This window comes from Salvia hispanica, chromosome 3 (assembly GCF_023119035.1).
Source record: "Salvia hispanica cultivar TCC Black 2014 chromosome 3, UniMelb_Shisp_WGS_1.0, whole genome shotgun sequence".
Classification (NCBI taxonomy): domain Eukaryota; kingdom Viridiplantae; phylum Streptophyta; class Magnoliopsida; order Lamiales; family Lamiaceae; genus Salvia; species Salvia hispanica.
Window position 1 is genome coordinate 7,725,074 of NC_062967.1, and position 13,672 is coordinate 7,738,745.

Genomic DNA, 13,672 nt, shown 5'->3' on the forward strand with positions numbered 1-13,672 from the left:
TGCTCAGCGGCACGGACGTGCTCTTAGCTAAGAGCAGCGCCGTGCCGCTGGCACGGACGGACGACCTCTAGCGGCGGACGGACGAGCTTTGTCCAGCGGCACGGACGGACGCGGTTTTCCCTACCGCTGCGGATGCTCTAAAGTTGTGGACGGTGTCCGTCCAATCAATCATTTGGGCGGTTTAAAAAAATTTTCACATTTAAAGCCAACTTAATCCACAGCAGAATATGATAGAATCGAAATGGATGTGAAGTCCACGTCACGCTATCGAATATAAATCCACAAGTAAGAAGAATGATAAAAAGTTAAAAACGTATCTCTGTTCCCCTCTCCCTTTCTCATCGATCCTTCAACAGTAGAGATAGCCGAAGAGATGCTGGAGTTGTTCCTTCTCGGGTGCACCGGAGTTGTGGTGTTCCTTCACGGAGCCAATTTTTTCTTCCGAGCTCTCTATTCGCCTTTCTCCCTCCGCCATATCAGGTCTTTCTTCATCTCATTAATCCTATTTTAATTTTCTGTCTTCTTTCATATTATTCGCAACTAGATTTGGAATATTTCCTTCTTGTATTATTCTACTACTGTATTTTTTAATACAAAATACTAAGCATTCTTTTATTTTTTTCTGCAATAGTTTCTTGGGAGCTGCTGGTTGGTAGAAGGCTAGAAGCGAAGCAAGAGTAATGCTCCATTTGTAAATATACCTATCGTGATTTAGGGATCAATTCTTTCTACCACTCTTTCCAAAAGTAAATTCACATTGTATAAGTTCACAATTTTGGCAAGAGTTCTACAAAGAATTCATAAATCAGTCACTTTTTTTTTAAGTTTCCTGATTTGATAGATTATGCATTTGTTGTACATATATATAACAATCACTACCTTCATCATGTTATTCTATTTGTCTATGTATATGAATTCCACAAAAACTACATTTGGATGGTATATGAATGTGCAAATCCAATGTGCAACACAAGATCTTCACTTCCTCATATCAATGAAGAATCATCCGAAAAGAATGTTTTAAAAATCGGACCGATAAGTGAACCGATGAAACTATCGATTCACGGTTCAACTGGTCGGATCGGTCCAACGACTGGTCGAGCCGAAATATGTCAGTATTTGTATATATATGAGTAGGGGCATGTTAGGGTGCCACCACCCCTTAAAATAACACCATACCACCATTCCTAGCCAATCATTTGTACATGTGGACGAATAATAAGCTGCCACGTGGCAAAAAAATGACCCTGGAAAAAGATGGTCAGCAAATGGTCTTTATCCAGCAATATTTCTTGTCCAACAATATCCGACACACTATACATCAATCTATAGATTGTTGTGTAGTGTTTGTAATATTGCTGTGTAGCGTTTATAATATTGTTGTATAAGCGGTGTGAAGAGCTTGGCTTAGAAGCTAATGATGGTGAGTGAAAGCGTGTTCTCAAAATTAATAAAGAAAACCCTCGATCCAGGGGATCCGCTAGACAATGGGTCTAGGAATTCATAGAACCTTGAGCTACCTGTCGTTGGACACACAATCTCTACCTTAACTCCCTCTTCAAAAACCCTCAACCCGCTTTAGTTAAGAAAAACTAGTACATGGAAGTAGGGATCGAATCCATAGAGATGAATGCGCAATTAAACATGTTCGAAGACTCGGGAATTTTTTTGTTGGCTGCTGCCACGCAATTTTGGGGTTGAGCTTTAATTCCTAGACTTGGTAATTGAGATATTCTACTCTAACCGCTAGATCTAGGCATAGACTTAAAAACATGCATATTAAATCGTAATAGAGCAAGACAATTACCAGATCTAATGAACAATTTCCTAAATTAACTTAGACTCGGGAAAGAAGCTAAACGTGTGGACCATTTTCTGAAAAGGTAGAGTACGACTAAAAAGCTGCAAAATAACTAACTAAAGGATTAACTAACATCGACATCATCTTCTCCATTATATTGCACGAAACAACCAGCTAAAACAGAGCAAAGCGAGAATCGAACCAACGTAAACCAAATTAAACCGACAGAAATTAAGAACAGATAAAACTGAAGCAGATCTAGACGAGGCAAAATGAGAATGCAGAATTCAAACAACTAAATGAAACACAAACAAGCAGATCCAACCAAGGGACGCTTAATCCACTCCGGATCCAAGCCACCCACAACAACCAAACACCATTACCATCTCCGATCCTCACTAGTCTTCGTAGATTCAACCGATCGACAACAGATTTCTCACAAACCAACTCCGAACTCAGATCAATCAACAATAATCAGCAAATCAAACCCAAAACAACACGATAAGATAAACGGAACATAAACAAACATATCCATTGCAAAATACGAAATATCCAACGATAGAAACAACACCAAAGCCGAGCCTCGAACAGCGAGGACTCGGCGAGTACCAAAAGTAGACAGAAAATTAAAGACAATTGTTTCTTCGCCTCCGTAGAGACGGTGTTGCACCCAAACTTCAGATGAAAATGAGAACCCCACCTGAATTTTCCCCCCTCAGTGTGTGAGTGTGTCGAGAAAAGTGGAAAACTAAACTAGGAGCTAAAAGGTGATGATCAAGACTGACTTCATGTTGATTGTGTGCTCCTTTTTATAGTGGATAGAGCTTCTAGACTGTTCTTGTGATTCTTATTTTGCCCTCCAATCGATGCTCCTCAGTCTAGTGGCTCTTCATCCTTCTGCTCAATTTTCCTTGCCAGCTTCCTTCACCAGGCGATCTCTGTCTTCCTCCTAGGGCTGGCATTTTCTCTACACACCTAGCTCAAAAAGGTTTGTTAGACCTGAAAAATCGCAGAATTTAACCCTATAACCAATGCATGAAATTAGCCTTATCACGGTGTCACGGTGTCATTTTAAGAGGGGTTGTCATTTTAACACAAACCTATATGAGTATATAATTAAGTACATATTTTATAATCATTTAAATTAAAAAACATGTAAATAAACAAGCATCAATACAATATAATTTAATTTCAAATAATATACAGATATACAAATAGAGATAAATGCATGTATATACCAATTCTTAACATAGAGTTGTGATCAATGTCGAACCAATTTTAAAGACAGAACTAGAGATCAAATTTGGGCCATTAGATCTAGTTTTATTGATGAGATGCGCTGCTGTGTAAATTATTTCGGTCTTCATTACAAGCTCATTTGACTTCATTGTATTAGGTTTATTACTTCATTCTGGTACGTAATACCTTTAAACTACAATATGTTTTTATTTACTTCCGGTAGGTTTTGAAATGATTCAACAAATGCTTCATTCAAATTCATTGACCTGGGTTTTTACTTTATTCACTTTAAAAATGCAATTTATTCCAGTAGGTTTATTACTTTATTCAGAAACGTTGTTACTTTATTGGAAAAGACTTTTTACTTCATTCAGTAGGATTTCAAATGCTTCTGCACATACTTCATTCAAATAGTTTATTACACCATTCCATGTGCTTATTACACCATTCAATTAGGCTATCATTCCATCTTTTTTCAATGTCGTGGCGGCGGTGGTAGACATTGTAGAGAGGAGAATGGTACGCGACGGCGAAACCGTCTTTACGTACTGGAATGAAGTAATAATCCTATTGGAATGAAGTAAAAACCTACTGGAATAAAGTTAAATCTTCATAATATGTTAGTATGACTTATTTGTCATGGGATGAATTAAAATAGGCTCGTGATGAAGACAAAAATAATTTATAAATTTGCGCATCTCATCCATAAAAAACTAGATCTAAAAACCCTAATTTGGTATGGTTCTGCAGTTCGGCAATAAGGAGTAGATTTGCTATAATGGGACTCTATTCATATGTTTATTATGTACGAACAGCGGCGGACGCATAATTTTGACATTGGGGGGTCCAATTCTAATTTTTTTTTTAAATATCGGTGTTGCCAAAAGTTTCGACATTATAAAGATGCGAGATGAGTAATGAGATAAAAATAATTAAATGATATGGAAACTAGAGAAGTTTAAGCTAACAATACAAAAAAATTGCAAAAAGACAAATAGAAATATAAAAGTCAAAAAGGGCTCAGAGGGAATTGAATTCAGGCAAGGAAACTATCTAGCCTAGTGATTAGCCACTTGAGCTAATGAGGAAATTTTAATAATATATGATTATATGTAGTATAAATAGTAAAATTGTTGGGGGTTCATTGGACCCCCAAACCCCTTAGTAGGTTCGCCACTGTGTAGGAGTATTAATTTTCATGTTATAAACGGTTCTTCCATTATATATTATTGTTATTTTATTTTTAATCTAAGTATTATTAACTAAAACTTTATTTAGAAGTTAATTAAGATTTATTAATTTTTAGTTATGATCCATGATAAGGCTAATTTCATGCATCGGTTATATGGTGAAAAGCGTTATAATTTGCTGGGCCTAACACGTTTCCTAAGCCAGGTGTGTGAGAAATATTGCTAGATCAAGGAAATGCAGAAGGAGATGGTCTAGCAAAGGAATGAAGCGAAGTGGGCAGAATTCAAAAGAAAAGAAGGCGTGACGGAGGGAGTCAATAGCTGAGGGCAACAAAGTCTATCTATACCTCGCTGGGCCCCACTACAACGCCTATATATAGAAGAGCATGCAACGCACATCATATCACTTGTTCACTCTCTTAGCTCACACACATAACACACACTTGGGAATGGAAGATCTGGGGTAGTCGGGTTACGAAGGGTTATTTTCTTTAGAAGTTTCGCAGTTGCAACACCGTCCGCGTGTGGACGAAGATACAATCTCTTTTAATTCCGTTTGTTCTGCACTTTTGCGGTCGAACTTCACTTTTGGAAGTCGGCTTGGCTGTTGATGATACCCGTTATCTTTTCGCTTGTTGATTTGTGTTTAGTTGTGATATTTTGAGTTGATTTACGTAGATTTCGCTGCTGGAAGTTTATTTTAACAAGTATTATGTCGATCTCTGTTTTATTTTGATGTTGTGGTGTTTGATATGGGAATTCGGTGATAGATCTGTGGTTTATTGACTGATTGGAGGTTGTTGTTCGAATCTGAAGTGATGAAGTGTTTCTGTTGGTTGGAGTTTGTGTTGGACGCTTGGATCCGGAGTGGATTTAGCGTCTAAGGTTGGATCCGAAGTGAGAAAACGAAGTTGTTAGATGGATTTGAGTTTTCTTCTTGTTTTCTGTTTCACTTCGTCTAGCATCTGCAGACCTTTTTAGTTCTTCGTTGATTATGCATAAATTTGACTTAGATCTAGTTTGCTCTGCTTTGATTTCGTTCATGTTGATTTTCTTATGAGTTTCTACTCAATTTGGTTGTGGAAGATGATGTCGCTGTTAGTTAGTACGTCATCTAATAATGTAGATTATTATTCTAATAATGTACGCTTCGTCCGTCATTAAGAGTCCCAATTCTTGGCGCCACGAGTTTTAAGAAATGTTAAGAAAAGTGAGTGGAAAACAATTAGTGGAATAGGGGTCTCACTTGTATACATTAGTTTTAAATGAAATGTAAGTTGAATGCGTTAGTGGAAGATGGACACTATTACCATTTACGGAAAAGTGAACCATAACTCCTATTCACGGACAAACTAAAATAGAAAAACAAGACTCATATTCGTGGACGGAGGGAGGAGGGAGTACTATTTTGGTAAATAATGTAGTGTTTTAGTCTAATAATGTAGTTTATCACAACCATCAAATCCAAGGATTCAGGGGTTGTGATTTGTGTTGTGTTTGATACTAAGGAGCTGTGAGGACCCTAATACACCCCTATCATGGTATATAGTTGATAGTTGGTATAATATGGTAGTACATATTAACAAAAAAAAAACTACATTGAAAAAGTAAAGACAAAAGATTGTAAAAGATGACTATAAAACAAATTTTTCATCCCACATTGAAAACTAAAAGAAGAATCTTGTGGAATACTTCTATAAAGAGAGTCGCAAATGATTTTTCAAGTATAGTATTTATCAATTCATAGACCCAATACAAGTATGGGTTAATATGAAATGAAAGTTTAGTATAATTTTTTTTAAATTGATTTTTAGTTAGTTTTAAAAAATATAAAAAAAAATTGAAACCGGTCCAACGACCAGCTCACCCGGTCCAAAACGGCCCAACCCTCTGCCGTTTTATATGATGCATCGGACCGGAAAGGCCACCGGTTTGCGGCTGGTCCGGTCCAGTTTTTAAAACACGGTCTGAAACTAAGGTCAACAACGACTACTTCACTCTGGTTCGTATCATGCCATTCTCCACACAGAGGTCACCACCTAATACCCCGAGCCCAGGCGTATGTTCCGCCCCCGTCACCATCTCCTCTGTGTCCAGTGAAGGCGGCCCTCCCGGGTAGACCATTGAATTCAATACACCTTCAGAGGGTGCTTCTGAGTTTGATCCAGAGCATCGAGAACCCGAGCCTTCTTCATTCCGATCCCCTTGACCTCAAACTTTGCCCTCGTCAATATAGAGGCTGAGTCATCAGTCTGTGCCCTGTGCATATGTGTAAGAATATGTTCCACCTAACCGACTCAAAGTAGCCATGGTGTTGAAACTTATCTTTTGGCTCATTACTCTAGTCGGACAAGAGATGGAGAGAGTCGGAGAGTATTGATACATGTTGCAAATGAATCGCCACGTGATCACACCTCTTGCCTCATAACTGTGGTTATTGTTGTTGTCGTTGTTGTTGTTGTTTAAGGAGAGTATGCATTGGCTAGAAAAGTAGTACAACATCATGAGTGACTGGGTTATATTTACCTTGACAATATTGACAGAGAGCTTAGGGCCCAATAGTGAGAATGAAAACTAGCTAATTATTGCACACCATTAACGAATTTATATCATCTAAAATCAAGTCACTTATATCACATAATTTTTCTTAGCACATATATACATCAAGCACATAAGGGAATTAGGCCATTTAAGTGTTGAGCATGCTACCGTCGTTTATTTCCAAACCTTTTCGTTCGACGTTTCTTCTTTCTCTTGTCTCTTTGCTAATATTCGGGTGTAGCTAATTTATAGCATTATAACACATTAAAAATAGAAGAAATTATAATTTAATTTTAATTTCAATTTCAATTTACTTTCAATTGAATTCAATTTTAATTTCAATTATATGTTTATTTAAAAATAGAAGATATTATAATTTACTTTCAAACTTTGTCACAATGGAAGAAATTGTAATTTATATCTAAATTTTGCCAAAGTCTCGTATTGCAATGTCAAAAAAGTCCATTTTAATTTGTGTCACTATCAATTATAGTATTATACTTATAAAATTATATCTCAAAGTCAATAAATTGCTTAAGCATTACTATGTTAAATATAGAATAACCATTCACTTATTATTGGGGAAAAGTTTTTAAATTATAGATCATGTAAAGTTTAAGTCTTTCAAAGTGCCTAAACAATTTATGTATTACTTGTAAATAGGAGTATAATAATAATAATAATAATAATAATAATAATAATAATAATAATAATAATAACAATAATAATAATAATAGTAATAATAATAATAATAATAATAATAATAAAAGTAGATAATTTGCTTTTAAACTTTGTCACAATAGAAGAATCTGTAATTTACTTTCAAATTTTGTCAAAGTCTTATATTGTAAATTTGCAATGTCAAAAAAGTCTATTTTAATTTATGTACTATCAGTTACTTATATGTAACACCCCGACTTTTTTTTTTACGCTAAGACTTAGAAAAATCGATCTATATATATATATATAAATATATAAGTTTTGCGTCTAATTTTTTTATTATTACTTCTTGTTATGATTAATCGTTGTGAAGTATATTTTGAGTAGTGAACAAAAATAGTAATATTTCAATATAAAGTTTGCTCTAATAAAAGTCCGTTTGTGAAGACCGAGTTTCAAATAAAAAGCCCGTACACGAATTCAACGTTTAAGTAAAGATTTACTAAAAATAAAATACTCTCCATGCCCTTCGGATCTTGCTCAATAGTCACGCCTTGAATCCCGATACCTACACGAATGGATAAGAAGCGTGTTAAATCAAGACGAGACGATCGACGAAATCAAATCACATCAAACACGCAAATCAAACGACGGCTCGCGTCTTTTTAAGTGACGAGACATAATATTCTTTCCTTTTTAGGTAAAAGGAATGGTTGATTAGCCAACTTGCCTCTTATGGCAAAAAGTCCATAACCTTTGGACATTTCACTTCCACATATGAATCAAGTTTTTAACCATGGATTTCATTGCTCCTAATTCCTCTATAAATACCATCCTCACTCCATTAGTAATTCCTTTGTTTCACCACACAAAATATCTATCATCATAGTTCTCCTTCGATTGAGGATATCGAATCTTTCAAGCAAGGAAATAAAGTCTAATTACCTCCTTCACTTCTCCAAGGTATCTATCTTTGAACCATTTTGATTTCCTAGTTTTAAATCACATTTTTGCTTGCATTATGGTAGTAGTTCTTTCAAACATTTTTTTATGCCAACATCAATACGCAAAACATACTCATTCTTTTCATGCGCATAGTAGAATTTTGAATGTAGAACTACAAATCCTAATCTTATATCCATGAACACAACTTAGCCTAGCCTAGCTTAAGTAAGCTTTGCAAAATTTTAATAGACGTACAACCGTAAGAATCAAGAGCAGTAAAGGACTTACCTTTTCGCGGAGAGGGCCTCTGCCGGACAGCCGCCGCTGCTGTCTCTTCCGGGCAGCCGTCGCTGCTGTGTTCGGAAGCCACACACGCCGCCGCTGCTGCCCCTCGCAGCTGCTGCCCGGCGACACCGCCGTGGCCCAGAGCTCGCTGACCGGTCACCGCTGCGTCGTCCCGAGCAGCCTAACGCTGCCCCCCCCCCTCTCTGCCCGGACAAACTCGCTGCACTCTCCCCCGCTCACTCGGCGAGCTCGGTGACTGAGATTGAACCGTAAAGAGAAATGTGAGCGTGTTCCTAGGTTTGTATGAGTGTGTGTGTGTGTGTGTGATGAAAAAAAAAAAAGGGAAAGAGGATGTACCTGGAGTCAGAGAGGTGGCGACGGCGATGTGCTACCCACCGGCGGTCAAGATCCGTAGCCAAGAGAGAGTGGCCGCCTCCGGGCAGAAGAGAGAAAGAGAGACCGAGGTAGAGGGGGAAAGAGAGAAGAAAGAGAGCCGCGACCGGCGGCTGGCGTCGCCCGCGCCATGGCCGGCGCGGGGAGTGGCAAGAGAGATGAGAGAGTAGCGTGAGGTTAGGGGGGGAGAAAGGAGGCGCCCCCTTCCATTCTTTTTTTTCTTTATAATATTTTGTATAAAGAGGTAGAGTTTACTAATTATTTAGGATCCGGGCCTCCCTATGGGCCAATTAATTTCTTGTGGTATGGTCTATTATTTCTTTTAGTTTGGGCCGAAAATCTTAGAAGAAAAAGGGAATTTTGGGTCTTGGAGCCTAAGTGAAGAAATGGACTTTTATTTACTAAATTGTTGGGTTTGATGTTCTAGTTGGGTTGTTGGTTTGTTTCGAGTTGTTGAGGTGTTTAAGTAATTAATCTTGTGATTAATTATTTTTCTTTTAGTTGAATCTCTAGATTTGATTAAACTTTAATCTTCTTAATTAATTTCTTAAAGATAGGAATGTATGTGCTTAATGAGTTCTCTCCCAAATAATTGCCAATTACTTTGAAGTCTCTTTTGAAGTTATCTTGATCGAACCTCGAGCATAGGATGCATTTCTATGTAGGACCATTGCATGTCATGCACCTTATGTATGTATTCAAGACTAATTGAATGAATATCCTCTTTCAAGAAGGGTGCGTACAAGGAGTTTGCTTGCAAAGCCGAGCTTGTGTAGAGAAATAGTACTTTATTGGGAAGCATCGAGGTGGGCTTTATATCCAACACATTAAGTGTGGATAAAATTATCAAATATATGAAATGATTTTTGTTTGATAAAATCGCACTTACTTTTTTTTCAAATGTTATCGTGCCATAAATTATTTGTTTTATGATGCCTATCTGCTTGGCGATGCCAAATGAATGAATGAATGAAACGAATTCGGCTCCAATAGGACCAAGATCATTAGTGTACACAAAGGAATGGACCGTGAGTCATCGTAAGGGTTGGCCGGTCAATGTGATCGTGGAAGGTGGCCACCTTCCCGACACACAATGAACTATCAGATATGGCGGATTGATGGAATGAACTTAGCTTGATCAAGCGAACTTTATGAGAATGAACTTAGTAAGCTCGGGCCTTTAAGAAAAACCCCCGCGTGTTACTGTGATGGCATGATAATAACTTTTTCTTATACGTGTATCTTTCGGCAATGTGTTCACTGAGTACCCCGTACTCAGCCCTGCATGTATTTCTAAATGTGCAGGTTGAGCAAGTGATGAACTGGTGGCTGAGTGGAGTTGGTGGTCGTCTCATCTCTTTTGTAGGATTTTCGTGGCATGTGTCTTCATACACATGACCATATGCTTACAACTCCTTCCGCTGTGCTTATGTTGTAGTATTTTGTACTAATGGGTCATAAGAAAAATGATCAGTAACGAGTGACCTATGTTAAACACTCTTTTAAATCCTCATGATCTTTCGTTGTCTTGTGAACCTCTTTTATCTTATGAAGAGTACTTGCATGTTTTATTGTAAATTCTTTCGTCCCCTTTCTATCCCCTCTTCTTAATTCCCTCCCCTGGTCATGATTTACCGAGCAATGCTATCCTTAGCAAAGCGCGGTCGTGACATTATACTTATAATATCTCAGATTCAATAAAGTTTTTAAATATATTTTAAAAAATAAGATCTCTCAAAGTTAACAAGTGCTTAAGCAATACTACTATTTTAAAAATAAGATTACCTTGAGAAAAAGTTTTCAAATTTAAGATCATTTAAGTTTAAGTCTATTAGAGAGCCTAAACAATATATGTATTGCTTGTAAATAGGAGTATAATAATAATAAAAGTAGATAACAAGTTAAAAGTTATAACCATAAATAATTTAATTTTTTATTATATTTTTAATTAGTAATAGAAGAAATTGTAATTTACTTTCAAATTTTGTCGCAATAGAAGAAATTGTAATTTACTTCCAAATTTTATTAAAGTCTCATAAGTCATATTGCAATGTTAAAAAAAGTCAATTTTAATTTGTGTCACTATCAAATATCTCAAAGTCAAGTATCTAAACATTATTTTAAAAATAAGATCGCTTAAAGTAAATAAAGTGCTTAAAAACTACTCCCTCCGTCCGCGAATAGGAGTCCCAGTTGAGTTGGGTGCGGGTTTTAAGAAAAGTTTGAGTGTAATAATTTAAGTGTGTGATAGTGGAATGTGGGACCCATTTATATTATTATTTGCAATCAAAGTGGATTAAATTAATTGCAGCTTCTAAATTAAGGGAAAAGTGGGGTCATTTTTTATACTCCCAAGATAAAATGTCTAACCGGGACTCCTAATGGCGGACGGATGAAAATGGCCAACCGGGACTCCTATTCGCGGACGGAGGGAATAGTATGTTAAAACTAGTATAAACCAACTCGGTTAGTTCGGTTATAACCAATAACTGATCGGTTACAACCGAGTCGGTTAATTAAGTAACCAAACCGAAGATCGGGTCGGTTCCGGTTAGTTTTTTGATGGAATTTTTAGGGTCAGTTAACCGACATGTCGGTTCGGTTATTAACCGAACCGACCAAATACCCACCCCTACGATATACCATAGCGAAAATGTTGTATTGTATACCGTATCAAAAATATCCGTATGAAATAATTACATATTGTTACCATATTGATATTTCGGTATATCGTATCGAACTTCGGTACGATATATCGAAATATCGTACTATTTCAAATACATGTATACTGAAAAAATGTAATTTTAATACAGATTGATTTTCAATATATTTCGGATTACGGTATATATCGATAATTTAATACGTATTGATTTTCAATATATTTTTGTATACCGCGTTATAAGAAAATTCATATCGTTACTGTATCGAAAACTTACGGTATAGTATGGTATCGTACCAAAAATTACGGTACACCGAAAATACCGTTTTTTGGTATTTTCACCCACCCCTACATTTTACAGCCCCTTTCTCACACTCACTCTCACTCTCTATGCACATAATTTTATACTCTTTAACAAAGAATCACTCCATGAACTCGTAAATCTCTCAATCTCTTTTTCGTTTTACTACTTCAAAATTGCGTTTTAATTCACACTCTTTTCATACTCTATCAATATCTTGTTCTAGATTTATTGGTTCATCTTATTCTCTCCCAATATCCCAAGAATGTCATTGTCGTTTTCTCGAATCATGAATCCTTTGATTGCTTGTTGTGATTTTGTGCTTCAAGTGACACATTTTTTTTCTATAGTTTGGAACAGGCTATGTAATCTTATTTGGTGGAGAGGGGCATGTATGATTTAGCTCTAGCATTTGCGAATTAGTGCTATGTAATGACTTTTGACTGTAAGTCGCTACAATATTTAGTCACAGCTAGTGTATATCTTGAACTGTCTCTGTTTCTTATTATTAACACTATTTAGTTTCATTGATGTCTATCTTGAACCGTATGTCTCTTATTTTGATGTTTTGTTATTTAGTTGTGTTCTTCAATCATTCTCATCAATTTTTGGATGCAATGGGTGTGCCACACTCAGTTGCTCCTGTAATACCTCCCGTGCAGCCAAGACCCATTCTCCGAAATGTCTTGTATCCTTTTCATCCATGTCGTCCACCACCATCCCTCCAAGCAACATATCCTCCTTTTCCAATTTTTCCACCTCTTTCACCACCACCACCCCAAGCAACATATCCTCCTCTCCCACCTCGTCACCTCTTCCACCACCACCCCTCCAAGCAACAAATTCTCCTCTCCCAACTCGTCCAACTCTTCCACTACCACCACCCCTCCAAGCAACATATTCTCATCTCCCAATTCGTCCACTTCCACCCCAAGCAACATATCCTCCTCTCCCAACTCATCCACCTCTTCGACCACCACCCCTCAAACCAACAAATTCTCCTCTCCCGACTCGTCCACCTCTTCCACTACCACCACCCCTCCAAGCAACATATTCTCCTCTCCCAATTCGTCCACTTCCACCCCAAGCAATATATCCTCCTCTCCCAACTCATCCACCTCTTCCACCACTACCCCTCCAAGCAACAAATTCTCTTCTAACAACTCGTCCACCTCTTCCTCTACCACCACCCCTCCAAGCAACACATTCTCCTCTCTCAATTCGTCCACTTCCACCCCTACCAAATTAGTCCACTTCCTCCAACTCCTCCCCTACCAAATTAGTCCACTTCCTCCAACTCCTCCGGTAGTCCACCTCCTCTTCTTCTAGCTAATGATCATGTTAATGATCTTACTTATATAACACATTTTGGTGATAACACGAAGAAGGTTCCATTTATTTATCTTTATATTCTTAAAATTCATACGGAGTATCAAATTAAAGTGGGATGATTAATCATAACGGAGGAGGTAACAAACATAGAAGTTATTCCTTCCGTCCCACAATAAGAGTCATATTTGGTTTGGGCACGAGTTTTAAGAAATGTAAAGAAAAGTGGATTGAATAAGTTAATGGAATATGTGTCCCACTTATATATATTAGTTTTATAATAAAATGTGAGTAGAATAAGTTGGTGGGATGTGAAACCTACTTATTAT

The 13,672-nt window shown here is 37.1% G+C and overlaps 2 long non-coding RNA genes across 2 annotated transcripts; one reads left to right on the forward strand and one right to left on the reverse strand.

The window, feature by feature from the left end:
* The first annotated feature begins 251 nt into the window (after positions 1-251).
* On the forward strand, positions 252-909 carry LOC125213628. Its single transcript, XR_007174970.1, has 2 exons — positions 252-480; positions 632-909. It is a non-coding gene; the product is annotated as an uncharacterized LOC125213628 (long non-coding RNA).
* A 6,911-nt stretch (positions 910-7,820) lies between these two features.
* LOC125213629 lies at positions 7,821-9,244 on the reverse strand. The gene is made up of 3 exons (XR_007174971.1): positions 9,019-9,244; positions 8,665-8,917; positions 7,821-7,999 (listed from the first exon to the last, which is right to left on the reverse strand). It is a non-coding gene; the product is annotated as an uncharacterized LOC125213629 (long non-coding RNA).
* Between the last annotated feature and the right edge of the window lie 4,428 nt (positions 9,245-13,672).